We start from the raw sequence: 14854 nt of genomic DNA on the forward strand, positions 1-14854 counted from the left end.
GTGTACTGAAATGGGAATGCGTTGCCTTTTCATATAAAACCTGTTTCAACTCCCTTCAGCCGTGCCAGTGACAGGTTACTGCTCCCAGCTTGCTTTGTGAGTTTTAGCAGTTTGCTTCTCTGCAGCTCTTAGCCTGCCCAGCTGTCGGTAAAGCCAGGGAGACTTGAGGGCATTCGGTCTCTGGCAGGACTGCACGCTGAAAAGCACACATTGCACTTGGAGATTACAGGCTAAGGTCTGGGAGGGGCAGAAGAGGAAGAAAAATAAACTCTGAAATATCTAGCCTTTGTGCTGGAAAAAAAACCAACGTGCAAAATCAACTTCTCTATACCTCTGATTCAGGATTGTGCTTGCTGTGTAAGCCCGCCCCTACACCAGCAAAACGTTTAAGCAGAGTAATGTAAACATGCTTATATTTCATTAGCAGTAAATCTAAGTCAACATATGTCTACATGAAATCAGGCCTCAAAGAGTGAGTCAGGGCCTAAATCAGTGTTGTAATTGAACTAAAATAATCTAAGCCTTCTCTAAACGCACATAGCTTTAACCTGTCACATCAAATGAAAATTATATACTTAAACTATAATCTCCCTCTTCCCTTAGTCATCAAAAGAGGCTAGATCAAACTAAAAAAAAGGGGCATGGATGGCGTTCAGCTGACTGAGGAGGAGGTGGGGCTTATGGAGCAGGATATTCAGCTTGAATCAAGGGGCATTTCTGCCTTCCAAACCAGAGTCACCCCCAAGCTCGGCTCCCCCAGCACCCCCATTCATGTCGCTCCTTTCTCCTTCAAGCAGGAAACTGGCAGCTTCAAACACCGATTGCATTGGTGGCTCTATATTGTCACCTCCGCTGACAAGTAACATTGGTTGGACGCGGTCTCGCTAAGTGACAGTTAATATTTCCACACACAAGCTTGTTCAAGCATAAGGCAGGCAGAGGTAAGGTCAGACTGCAAACACCCATCAAAATATGCCGTTGTTTGGTTTGGGTTTAGGTTTGTTGCATTTTGTTTTGTAGCACTGTGAAAAATGTGAATAGGAGCTCTGTCCTTGGGTGTTTCTGAATGCATGTGCTAGTAAGACAGCTGTGGGGGAAGGCAGAGAAGCACTTGCAGCTGAAGAGGGTAAGTGATTTACAGGCTGCCTACTTGGTGTAGCTGTGTGATGTTTTAATGGCTTTAACCTGACTGCATGGGAAGTTTCAAGGCTATTCACTTTAATGCAAAATGAAATCCGATTTTTATACAGAGGTTTTCAAGACTTCTACAGTGAATCTACACAGATTTATTTCAGTCAGGAGGAGGACTTTTGTTGAAATAACAGCATCATCTCTTCAATGAGCACAGTTTATGCTATAAAGGCATTAATAGCAGTGCAGATTAATCTAATATGAGGAAAATCATTACCAATAAAACCTACTTGTATAGTAGCAAAATGGTTTCTACCCTCAGATTTACAGCATTGTAATTCTACTGATGCAAAACCATATCTTTGGCAGACAGTGCAAGCTCTATTGATAAACTAGGCACACCAGATACCTCACTACGTATGAAGCTTTATCCATATAACAGCACCCCTGCTAGGGGGAAAGGTGGGAATAGTGCCCAGTTAATTATATCAAAATATGTAAAGTTCTACAATAACTTGTGCAAACAAGGCTTAAATACCTCTCAGCTTCAGCAGCTAACAAAGTGGGTAGCCAGTGTTGTGTACTATTCCCCACAGGTGACTCCTGTACTGGTCAATGCTCCTGGGGCTACAGCTCACCCCACTTTAATCCCTTGGAGCACAGAAGGGTTTCTCCTGCTGACCTGCATTTACCCTGTGTCCTGTGTTTCCTCCTTACCTTACCTTCCCCCACCCACTTCTCTGTTGTGCTTAAATGAATCAGCAGGTGGGGTTTTGAGCTGTGTGTAGGTAAACTTACTAATGTTTTTTAAATCTGGATATGTTTGTCTAGCCACTGCCTGAAGAGCAAAGAAAGCTGAATTTGCCCATCTTCATATCCCATTTCCACTCACTTCTGCAGCGTACTGATGGGTACAGCCTCTCCTGGGTGCAGTTGTGTGCGGTGGCACATGTGGAGGGTTGGGACAGGGACAGGGAGGAAACTGTTTCCTTCCTTGGCAGGGTTGGGTTCAGTGCTACAGCAGCAACAGCACTACCAGTCTACAGTACACCACTGAAAAAAAAAAAAGGACTAAGTGCATTTTAAAGGAAGATTATGGAAAGCAATGCTCCCATTCAAAAAAACCATGCTCACTGTTAATATGACTCTAAGCGTTATACTCATTCAGTTGCTTTGAATTCTTCTTCACAGAAGATTGCACCTGGTTGGTGAACCTCAGTTGTAGCATACTACATCCCAACAAGAAGCCACTTATGAAAATGCTGCAGACCAAACAGTCAGGCAAAAAACTCTTTGACAAATAGTTTCCCATAAGAATTTCATGTGGAGGGAAAAATCTTAAGCTGCCCATAGCTGTTCACACCCTAACTTTGCATACATGAATAAAGCTAATCAGGAAAAAGACATTAAAAAGTCAGTTAATGGAACTGCTTAAATACACTGCTTGGGCTTTAAAAGCTTCTTTCATTGATCTTCACAAAGGATATGGTGGTCTTAACACTAGTTTTGTTTATGCATGCCTAATACCAGCTTCTACCCTTTATTTGTAAGAAAGCATGCTAGTAATATGTGAATAAAGTTTTATTCAGAGGTACAAAGTAAAGTGTTCTGATTGTCTTTAACATATATTGCTAATGAATTTTTGCTAGCTAAGCTGAACTCTTACAGTCTATTTATTTCTGTATGGGACCACGAATAGGCCTTGAAAACTGAGAAAAACTTCAGTGAGTCCAGGAGTGTCTCCACCTCCTGCTGAAGCTGTGAATTTATTCCTTAATCAATTGCAGCAACACTAACTCAGTGCAAGACCTGAGACGTATAGACTGCGACTTTTCATTTCATCTTGTCTAAAACCTCCAATCTATTGTCAGCCTTTTGTCATTCCGGTCGTTATTTCCAGTGCCAATTACTAGTGGAGCCTGGAGCAATCCATCTGCTGAGAAGAGCCAAGACTGTACCTTACAGCGTGGTCTCCTAAGGTTGGGAGCAGAAATGCGCTCATAGCAACAGGCTCCTGGTTTGCTTTTTCCTCAGACAGTTGACACTGCGGGCTGGTTGGATGCTGGCTGTGCCCGGCGGAGGGCAGAGCTGGTATGAACCCACGGCCCCAGTCGTGGCTGGCACCTGAGGGAAGCAACGCAGCCATGCCCGGGTTAGGGGCACCCCTCCGCACCGTGGGTTTTGTTGGGGGAACACAGACCCGCAGCCGGCAGGGCTGACAAGCTGCCAGCTCCGGCCGTCATCCATCTCCTGGCCGGCACGTGCCCGTGGGTACCATCCTGCAGCTCTCGCCTGCACTCGGTAGGGTTTGGCTGAACAACAGACTGTCTTTCAGAAAGGAACCCCAGCTTGACTTAGGGCCTGTGCGCAACAGAAAAGTCTTTTGCTTCTACTGATACGCTGCCTGAATAGCTAACCATCCAAACTGTAGGGGTGTTTTGCCTTATTTCTTGCTATGATTTGTTGGATGGGGTTTGCATCCTGCCCAGGGGAGTTGCCTTGTCCCTCTGCCAGCAGACACAGACTGCCACTGAGCTGCCTTTTGAGTTTCTTCTGAATAAGCTGCCCCAAAATTTCCCTGCAGTCATCTTAAATTGTAAGCAGGTGAAGACAAGGACCTCAGGTCTTCTGCGTCGGTGCAGCACACGAGGCTGCCTGATGCTGACCACGGTGGGGGTGGGGGCTTTGGCCACTGGAGGTTTCCTTGTCGCTGCTGAGAGGACTCATTAGCTGTAACCTCCATTAACACAGTGCTGCATTTCTCTCCCAGGCTCTTTTGAACTCGCCCAGGTTTCTTCCTGAAGACACTGAAGCCATCTCACCACCGCAAGCATGAGGAGAACCCTGGCTCCGTGTGGCTCTCAGCCCTCCCTGCCCTCTGAGGAAGGACCTGGCACTGCCAGCCACGGGGCTGTGGGTTTTGGCCACTGGTCGTCCTCATCCCTGCTGGCCTCACAGCTGGCCAGGACTCAAAGGTTTGGCCTACAAAGGTGACCTACACAGAGCAGCCAGCTTGTTCCTCGGCCCCCCCCTTGCTAGGCTGAGCGATCTGAGCTGATTACATCCCCCTTTTGCTGGGCTGTTTTCCAGGGTCTGGGTCCCGTTAACTCTTCCCATCACTTCCACATCCCTCCTTGAGCATGAGACCAGCGTCCGACAGAGTACCCTGAACAAAAGCGTACCACTGGTGCTCTCAAATGCCACCAGACCTTCCCACATGCCTCCTGGTACAGCATCTGGAGGTTGGACTTTCAGCTGTTTAGGCTTTAACTGAGACACGTGGCTTATTTAAATAAATAGTGCAGGTTATGAAACACCAGAGCTCTCAGAAAGGTACAGCACAGCCTCCCCCTCGCTGCCTGTGGCATTTTGGATCTCTCCTGGAAGAAGCCTTTGGCACATCTCCATGGGGAGGAGTCTGGAGCGGCAGGGGCTGGACACGACCAGGGGTCACCACATCTGCTCCGGGACCCAGGGACCCCCTGAGCCCCCCAGAAATGTCCTCTCTTGCAGCAGGTGCCAAGCACTGCCTTACAACAGTGATGATAATCAAATCACATACTCCGGGGCTTCAGCCTGCAGGAATAAGGAAAGCAGGTTTTTTGGCCCCTGCCCACTGTACAATTAACTGGAAGTACATGGAGGCTTTTCATTTGTTTGTGTCTCTCTGCCTTGTCCCCCCTTTTGAAGGAAAAAAAAGCATGTGGCCCACTTGTATGCCCTCATTTCCCCCCAGGAAAGGATTCCTGCCCCCCCAACCCGATGGCCTGACCTGGGGGCAGGGAACAGATGGAGCAGACACAAAGGGTTTGCTTTCATCCTGCACCAGGGGTTATGGCTCAGCCACCTGCCTTCTGGCCCCATCCTCAGTGGTCCCATCCTGAGCCCCTCTTGCATGAGAAACCGAACGATGGCTTGCAGGGCACATCCACTCTGCGGGAAAATGTGGAGCCTCGCAGAAAGGCACACACATGGGCTAGATGCCTAACATCAGTCTTTCTTCTTCTCCCTTCCCGGCACCACATTGTTTTCTACCTGTCACTAGTGAGGCAGTCATGAAAAGCCCAGGAGATGGGCAGGAGTCACCATGGAGCTGCGCAGGTCAGGGGGATGGAGCCCGGCCATTGGGATGCTGGTTGTAGGCTCAGCGCAGGGCAGCCAGTGCCTGGGACCCCTCCATGGATGGAGAGAATCTGCAGCCTCCCCGCAGGGACGTGCTACAGACGAGGGGAGCTGGGACACAGCTCATGTCTCCTTGCCTCCTGAAGGAACGGTGCCACCCAGACAAAGATGTGATCCCTGGGAAATAATGATTGAAAGACAGGTTTAATGTAACTCCCACTCCTTCCCTTCCAGCCTTATCTGCCTGCAAATGTTTTCTCAGCACTAACTGATCGGAGTGCAGTTATCTGGTACGTAGCTTGAGATGAAGGTTTTGATGGAGCTTGACTGGAGTGCCAGAAAACTGTACACTCAGTTATGGCTCTGACAAATGGATCCCTCTGAGCTTCTGAGTTTAATGTGTTGTGGGTTTTTTTTTAATTTATTATCAGCATGTTCCTATTCTGGGCCGGTGAGAGAGCAAAAGCCAAGGGGAAGGTATCCAAACAGCATATTTTTGATCTGGCTCAAAACAAGGGCTGTTAACAGGAAAGTTTCAGGTCATTCGTGTTAAAACCAAGTACACCATATCTTCCAAATTTAAAAAACAAAAAGTACTGCATTCTCCTCTTTTTGCCTCTTCTCTGCATTTTAAAGAAACACCAGTATTTCTCAGACAGAAAACAGTTCCCAAAACACTTCCAGCATGTTTCTAGAAAGCTTGCAGGATGTTTTTCCCCAAAGCATCAGCAAAGGAGACATCCAGAGCCACCTACCCCAATTTTCCAGTGAGTGCTCAGCCCAGGGACCACCTCCGCATGGCCAGTGAGGACCAGGGCAAGGGATGGCGACCCGACACCCTGCGTGGCACCACGTGCCTGCAGCAGGGCTGCACCCCACCTCGGCGGGACCCGGGCTGGCAGACACACCGCCGGGAGCAATGGGAGGTCCGTCTTGCAAACGCAGCCCTCGTCAGCAGCCTGGGAGGTGAGATGAGTCTATCTCATGGGCAATTGCCCATTCTGTCTTGCACATGTCCTGCAGAGTCCTGTATAGAGCCAGCAAAGGCATACAATGTTGTTAGACAAGTTTAAAGTTCACTGATACATCAGGTGTGCTGTTAAACGCTCGTCCTGATGGGTAAAGCATGCCTCAGCGGACAGCTTTGACTCAAGCCTGGGGTTGCTCGTTGCCGTTACGATGAACAGCTTGATTTCACCAGCCTATGTGAGATCGCACCTGCCAGCAGAACTCCACCAATGCAATGGAAATGAAAACCAAGCCCAGTTTAAGTCTTTGGACTTTTCACCTGATTTTCAGCTGGTGCTGAAGGCAACAGAGCTGTATCATTACAAGTGTATCATGATTGATACAGGCTGTGACACTAGCCCATACCCATCATTTTTAAAGAAGCATTTGGGGCAATACGACACCTGCAGGAATGGCTCCTATCCCATTTTTTCCTGGAGAAGAAAGCTCCAAATCCTGCTGAACACAACAAGCTAATCTGCTATCAGGCATGGTGTTGGTATAAAATGGGACGCAAGGGAAATCTGATGCAATATTACCTTCAAAGAGATTGAAAATTCAAAAAAGTTTTCCTAAAAGCTCAACAGAAATGAAATAATTTTTGACATCATTCTTCTTTGAAATATTTCTGCTTAGTTTCAAGATGAATTCCAAGAACTGAAATATGTTTTTCACAAAAGAAAAAAAGGCCATTCAGTGAACATTTCTTTCTTTAAAAACCTGGAACTGATCTATAATGCATTGCCACGTCAGCATCTGAAATAAAATTATAATTATTTTACCTTTTTTTTTTTCAGGGCGACCTCATTTATCACCTCCATCCACCTGCCTGCAACCCTGCTCTAATACACTACTTTGTTACCTAAAAGTATTATTTGCAGTGATTTAGTAAATTGAGCAAAACCACTGTCTCTACAAATATTTATAAATGCCTTTTAAATATTTATACTTTAAAAAATGTACAGTTTATTTTTCCATATTTGGGGTTTGGGTGGGATTTTTTCAGGTGAATGACTGAATATTGGTAGCCAGATGTCCGCCTTCCCTGTGATTTCCTGGGTATCTAATTCACACTTGACATCTCCTATATGGACAGCTTGCAACTTTTTTTTTCTTGTTGCTTGAGGGCTTCTCCGGCACGTGAGGCAGGGAACTTGTGGATGAGGACCCAGCCTGCAGAACAGGGGCTGCAGGTCCCTGCTCCCGTCTGGTGGGAGGCAGCTCCCCCGGGACCGCCGGGATCTGCAGCACTGAAGCCCTCCATGCCAACGGGTGCCCTTGGTCTGTCCTTCACCTGCTGCTAAAACACTCCTTTCTCTGAAGGCATGCCTGGTTGGGGTAGGGATCTCCCTTATTTTGGTATGCTAGGCTGGTGCTCACAGCGCTCGCCTTTGATAAGGGGCCCCCTGAGCGTATTTAAGAGTCACTAAATAAGATAAGTAGCTGGTGGGACAGGGAGCAGACCCTGCTGAAATGCCGAGCTGAAAAGCCCTGATCTTTGTGCTCTGCCCCATCGGCAGCCGCGGCTCAGCTCTGCCCGATGGCAGCCACGGAGCTCAGGTCTCTCCACAGTCAGGATTGTCATGACTTGCATGTTTAGCCTTAGCCCTCTTCCACTCTGCCCCAGTAAAGACAAGCTTGAAGTTGCAGACATCGTGGGAGTGTACACAGTATCCGGCTGAGTATTTATATATTTATTTCTGATTGCTTGCTTGCCAGGTGACCTTTTAGGAATGGCATTTTTTAATCATTAAAAGGATGTTTAAAAAAAAATTTGCAGATATATTCAACTTGCTCTGCTTATAAGCATTTTATCTTCTTTCTAGTTTATTTTCTCCCTCTCAACCCTCCTTTTTCCAAGAGAACGAAACCATGATCTGCCCTGGATCAGGGTGTGTTGTGCACACCCAGACACAGGGGTGTCAGCATGCCCATAAACTCCTCTTTTGCATAAGTCAGGCCAGGAAAACTGGCTGCCCACAAGTTCAAAGCTTATTAGTCTTTCACACAGCACAGTAAAACATAGATGAGTAATAAATGCACCTGTCCTTGTTTCCTCTTGCCCATTAAACCAAGTCCCTGTTTTTTGGGGTTCAGGAAATGGAATTGTAATTAAGGAAGGAAAAAATCTTTCTACCTGGAAGCAGTCCTCGCACTAACCACTGCAAAATATATCCCATAGTATTTTACTGAACAAATGAATGTTGCCCGGTTGGTTCAGCCCACAGCTTCACAAAGCACTGCGCTGCCCAGCAAGGGCATTTGCCTGCACACAGCCGCTAAGGACACAGACCTCTTCTGCCAGTATTATTTAAAAGTCTCCACGTTAATTAAGTATGTCCAACTCATGTTTTCCTCTTCTGCCCACTCGAGCACGGAAAAGCTGTGGTTGGGCAGATGAACCCACACTTCTGCCGTGGGTTACCCACAGAAGCCTTGCTGCCTCCACGCCCTGGGGTCTGCACAGTCATTACAGGGAAATTAGAAACTAATAAAATGCAACAAAAATCTACGGCGGAATAGCAGTGTGTGATGAATGCCTCAGAGAAATGTGTACATCTGAATCATCAGTATTGGGCTTCAAATATTAAACCATCAAATCTTTAAGCAATCGGAGACTGCCAAATCTCTAGCTCAGTTAGCATAAGGTTTCCACTTAAAGTGTGGAACTCGGATGCCTGCATTTTCATCCCTCCCCAAATTTCTAAGTACATAGAGTTGCACTTCTTGTGTTCCTGGAGGTAATCATGAAACCATGTTACTCGTTAATATAGAAGACGACACCCGGTGTAAAAAGCTGATGCACTTTCTTAGGTGTCTAAGAAGATTTTTAATGACTGAACATTTCAAAAATAGATAGCTCAGCAGCTTTAAATAGGTACATACTGCACTTTTCTGCTATATTTTGAATGTTAACCCATACCCTCTGCAATGTACTTAGTACACAGCACATTAATATGAAGTGACTTTTTAGGACCATCTATCACTTTCCACCCCACTCTGCAAGTCAACTGTTTCACCGTCCATGCCTACCCCATACGAAAATACAGCCATCCATCTACTTTCTTATTTCCCTTGCCCCGCCCCCCCCCAAATTTCACACGTTAGGCAGCAAGCTTTCATAGTGTTATGGTCACCCACAAAATCAAGACAGACAGAACAAGGGCTCAGGGCAGCCCCAGAGAGTTATGGGATCAGGGTACAGCAACAGGTACCAGACCGACAGCTTCAGAGATAATTTATCTCTAAATAACGGTACCATGACAAATACAGATCAGTAGCACTATCTTCCATGCTGAAACAACAGCAAAACCAGTAATTCACCAATGCTGGGCTAAACTTTGCATCCAGGAGCACAAAGATTTATGTGGGGGTGGCGGGCAGGCAGCAAGGCAGGGCAGGGCAGGGCAGCTTCTCCAGACAGGTGGCTCCGAGCAGCTGACAGGCTCAGGGAATCCCAGATTCCCTGTTGGATGATCCTCTTCCACTGCTGAGCTGCAGAAGTGCCATGGGGCCGCGTTTGATAGCTCTCATGCCCCAGCTCTGCTCCCCCAGCTGTCCCAGCTGCACAGGGACTCAAAATACCCCACAAGGCAAAACCCTACCTACACCTTTTTTGGGGTATAGAAGTTCCCTTTTTGGCAGCATCCTGCCACAGAGGGTGTCTCCGGGCCCATGCACACAAAGGAAAGAGAGGAAACAGTTCCTTTTAACAAAATTTCAGGCAAAATTTGAGGATGTCATTGAGCTTTGGTTTTGTGAAACTTTTTTTTTTTAATCAAACTTCTTTAGAGAAAATGACTCGTACAAAAAATTCATCCAACTCATGGAAAAGAATTGCCAGAGACATTATTTTTGCCCAAAAGGCAGCTGGGTTTTCTTTTTTCTGTGAGCAAGCCAGGTCACCGAGGCACAAAAGCCTCCCCCTGCTCCCTTGGGTACGGCATTTGGAGACAACTTCTGCCAGGCCCTTGCCCTCCAGTGCCCTGCCATCTTCAATCACAACCTAACTGGCATGCCGGTGGGGTGGGGTTTTTTAATATGTCAACAAGTACAGCGTCTTATTGAACTTTTATCTTTACTAGTCTCACTGAGGTTAGAGAGAGTTTACCGGGTGACACACAGTTTACGAGTGATTTTCCATTAGCCCGGTCTGAGGCATTAGCATCCAACCACCCTCAAGGGCGGTGTCTGATGAGGGTGTGGCGAGCGTAACCCTCCCCTGCTGCCTTTGGGGTCAGGCAGCATCGCCCGAAAGCAAGCGGTCACGAGCCCCCAGCCCCATCCTGCAAAGGCTGTTTGCTTCGCAAAGGCTTAACCAAACAGAAGGGACAAGTCAGTGTTCAAGATAAGTCATCTCTTAATGCTGCATTGCACCAGTATTTCCAAGGCTGCTTCTCTCCATGCACACACCTGCAACAGCGCCTAATTTCAACAGGCGACGAACAAGCTGGCTTCCTTCCCATTACACCCCATGATCCCTCAGTGGGTAAAACATAGAAAAATAAGCATAAAACCTTGGTTTATAGCAAGTACCATTGACTTCTTGCCAGTGAGCAGAAGACGGCTTTACACTTGCAGAGGCACTCGCTGTTTTGGCACAGGAGACTGAGAAAGGGACAGGGCAGCTATTGCCCCTGGAGCTGCTTCTCCCCCTCCTGGGGCAGGACCTGCTGCCCAGGTGCCACCCCACTGGGTGACGGCATCAAGTGAGGAAGAAGCACTTGCTGAGTTTCTGCAGTCGGCTTCACATCTAATTTGGAAATGAAAAATACAGCCTGATAGGCCACCCTTTAGAAGTCTCTGACCTTCATCTATGGCATGTCAATAAGCCCTGCTGCCAGCTTTTGGGACTTGGATGCACCCCATGGGTTACTATCGGGTGGGCCTGTCTGTAACCCAAAGTGGCTTCGTCACCTCCCAGGGGATTATCTCAGCGCACATTTCTGAGTCCTGCCTGCTGACGCCAATGGGGATCAAATGTCTGCCAGGCTCTCGTGATGTTTGAATAGTAGCAGACAAGACTTCAACATGCACCCTTAAGACACCATGCACCAAAACACCTGTGTTTTTAGCATGAGTCACTTGAGAGAAGGTGTTGATCTGACATTAGGAATAGTAACAGTCAGGCAAAGATCATTACAGGTTAAAAATGTACTGCTAAGAACAGGAGTGCAGAATACTTTGCTAAGGATATATAGCACTGGTTGAATTAACTTTCTTCAGCTACCTCTAATATACTACAGGCATCCCTAGGTAGCAGATTTCCACCAGTGAAACCCTGGTTGCTAATGGCAGCCAGTTTCTCAAGGGAAGTTCCCAGCTTCCTTGCAAAGTCCTGCAAAGTCTCGGCTGTGTCACCACAGGGAAAAGCCACGCAGCAGTGTGAAGGGGACCTGTCATTCCCTGGCTCACCAGCTGCTTCCTCTCTTCAGGTGAGAGACATTTCCAGATCCTAGAAATATTCCTGCTGCGATCCTGTTTCTCAGTGTGCCAGGCAGCCTGTCCTGTACGTTCAGTCTATGCTGTCGTACAGTCATAATGTCTCCTTGCTTTATTTTTCATGCAGCTCCTCATGCCATGTAATGTACGATGTGCAGTGGGCATCTGCTGAAGAGACAGACATTATTTCCCCTTCCTCCAGAGTAAGATTCTTCTCCAGCTTTATGTTTTCTCTCTTTCTGAGTACAGAACGACTTTCAATATCCACCATTTTGGGGATTTCCAAATTTGGAAATTTGGAAATTTTGCTTGACTACACCAAACAAGGTCCTGTTGCCTCGTCTCATAAGTTGGACAGTGCAAGACTTTGATACCTGGAACAGCTTTTCCCTGAGATCTCAGTGTGAATTTATCCTTTTTGACGAGGGCTTCAAACATTACACAGTACCTACCCCAGAGGAGGTGCCACTGCAGTGCTTTGCAATGCTACTCGGTATTCCCTTCGCTTCTGAAAATAGCTCCTTAGCACATCTACTCATCACATTTCTCTTTGCCACCGGTGCATCACATTACAGCTCCCCATGGCTTGGAGATGAACCTGTGCACACAAGCCTTTCTCCTCCTGTGCCAGTCCTAGGAGGACAGGCTCCCAGTTCGTAGCAGAAATTCTTATTTGCCCCCAAAGCACATGATGCTCGTACTCCATACCACCAAATTTTATCTCACTTCTGTACTTCAGGGTCTTCTGCTTCTTTCTGGGCCACCATCCTGTTCTCCTCCACACTGGCAACACTCCCCAACTCCTCACCAGTGCCAGACTTCATCAGCACATGCATCCTGTGCTGGGGCCGCTGGTTAAACACGGTTTCCCGGACTCGTCCTTGGAGGTCTTTGCTGCCTTGGGCACATGCCGGCCAGCCCACAGGCGGCTGCCCTGCCACTTCTTCCCACAGCCTTCTCCTCTCCCAGTGCTGGGCATCAGGCAGAGGCGTCCTTGCCACCTCCAGCAACAGCCAGGCAATACATTACCCACCCTGCCATGGTCGGCATGGCTGGGTGACTCCTCGTCCAGATTTTGGCCACCCAGGTCCCCGAGCTCCTGCCAGAGCTGCTTCCTCTGACTCCTGCATTTGTCTGCAATGGGCCACACTGGCAGCTGCCCTGAAACCAGCCTGAGGCTGGCCAGAAGCTGAATATAATTTTCTTTTACTGCCTCTAGCTTTCATCAAAATCTGATTAGGAGCACATGGACGCCAGTATCAGACCCATTTAAGTTGGATGTAGCCAATATTAGTGCAGCACACCACATCGTTAAAATCCAGCAATGTTATAATCCTTATGGAAAAGTACTGGATGGAGAACATAGAAAGCCAAAACTTCTCTAACACACCATGCTCCATCACTGACTGCTGGGAATCACTCACATGCAATGACCAGAAGATGCTTCCTAGCCCAAAGGGGATTTTTTCCCCCATTTTCTTTCTTGCTTTTCTTGCTTTTCCTTCCCTCCACCCCAGACCAGGTAAGAAACATCACTGAGTTAGTGCCAAGCTTTCATACCCAAGGTGCTGCTGCTAAGTTAGCTGTAAGGGCTGGAAGAGCCCCCCCTTTTTGGGAGCCCAGGAGAAGTACCCACGAGCAGCCCGGCCCTTTCCAGCTGCCCCCCCCCGCAGCCCCACACACAGCCCTGCTACCTGCTATTTGCTGTGCCCAGCGCATCAGCCGGGGCTGCCGCTGCAGGGATTATTGTCTCCCCAGCCAGAGGGATGCTGGAAGAGGAGGCATCTGCTTTATTTATTTCTTCGGAGGTTATTGTGAAGGTGATTGACTTTTGTTAAAATAAAATATTAGAAAGAAAGAAAGAGAGAAAGAAAGAGAGAAAGAGAGAAAGAAAGAGAGAAAGAAAGAAAGAGAGAAAGAAAGAAAGAGAGAAAGAAAGAAAGAAAGAAAGAAAGAAAGAAAGAAAGAAAGAAAGAAAGAAAGAAAGAAAGAAAAGGAAGGAAGGAAGGAAGATAGATCCCCGGGGAGGGGAGGGGGGCGGGGAGGGAAATACAGGCTGGACAGCGAGAATGGAGGCAGCTTGCGTGCTTTGTGCTGCCTGGCAAGCCCTGGGACTGCTAACTTTATCAGGGTAATGTGATTTTAAAGGCTAAGGCCATCAATAGCATTGCTCAGCATGCTGCTCTGGCTCTGTGCTCACCTGCAGCCTCTGATCTGCCCCACCAGGAGCTGGTGGGTGCTGAGCCATGGATTTTGTCACACACTTGCACACAAAAGCTCCTCTGGCACAGTAAGTCACTATTAAGAAAAACTATATATAGTCTCTTCTAGCCTTACTGCTCAAACATTGTAAAGCTTGAAGGTTAAAAAAAAAAAATTTCACCAGAAAGCTGGAAACTGGAACTGAGAGAAAAATGGCATCCATCCAGGATCCCGTCCTTAAAGTCAGCGGAGCAGAAACCGCCGTGCTTTGCTACCAGCTCCACAGCCATCGCTCCACATGAGCAGTCAGCTGGGAGTCGGGTGCTCTGGCTCTGACAGCTGCCCTCACCCCTACCTTGGTGCACTCCCGGTATCTGTCTTGAAGTCCTCTCCTGTGCTCGCCGGGACCCCCCTCTCACAACGACCCCTCCAAGGCTGCTCCTGCAGGACAGGCAGCACATGATTGCAGTGGGAGAGATGAAGTCCTCCCAGCCCAAAGAGGAAAATGGGCCTTGAGTGTCCAGCTTGGACCACCATCAAGTCAGCTTAAACTACCAAGCGTTGCTGCCCAGAGCTGTTTGCAGCAGCGACAGGACAGTTTTTATTCTAACTCTGAAAGCAGCGTGCTTACCAGCTGCCAGTACATAGTGTCCACGATGGGAGGAAGGCTTCCTCGGGCTCCTCTCCAGCCACAGGTACCTCCCAGCCATCTGACGGCATCGAGGAGGTTGACCCTGGGAAAACTACTGAACAGTTTAATTTCTCTCCAATGAATTTCCCTTAGAGTTTTCTTAGGAGAAAATCTCTTGCACAGTTTGTTGGCTCAGAAGTGCTCTCATGCAAGAGAAAGCAGGGCCGAGGTTGCCTTCTGGAGCTGTTATTCAAAACCGTTTATTACAAGCAACAGAATGAAGGTCCTAATATTTATTTTCCTAGAAAACAAACCATT

This window comes from Harpia harpyja, chromosome 8 (assembly GCF_026419915.1).
Source record: "Harpia harpyja isolate bHarHar1 chromosome 8, bHarHar1 primary haplotype, whole genome shotgun sequence".
NCBI classification, from domain to species: domain Eukaryota; kingdom Metazoa; phylum Chordata; class Aves; order Accipitriformes; family Accipitridae; genus Harpia; species Harpia harpyja.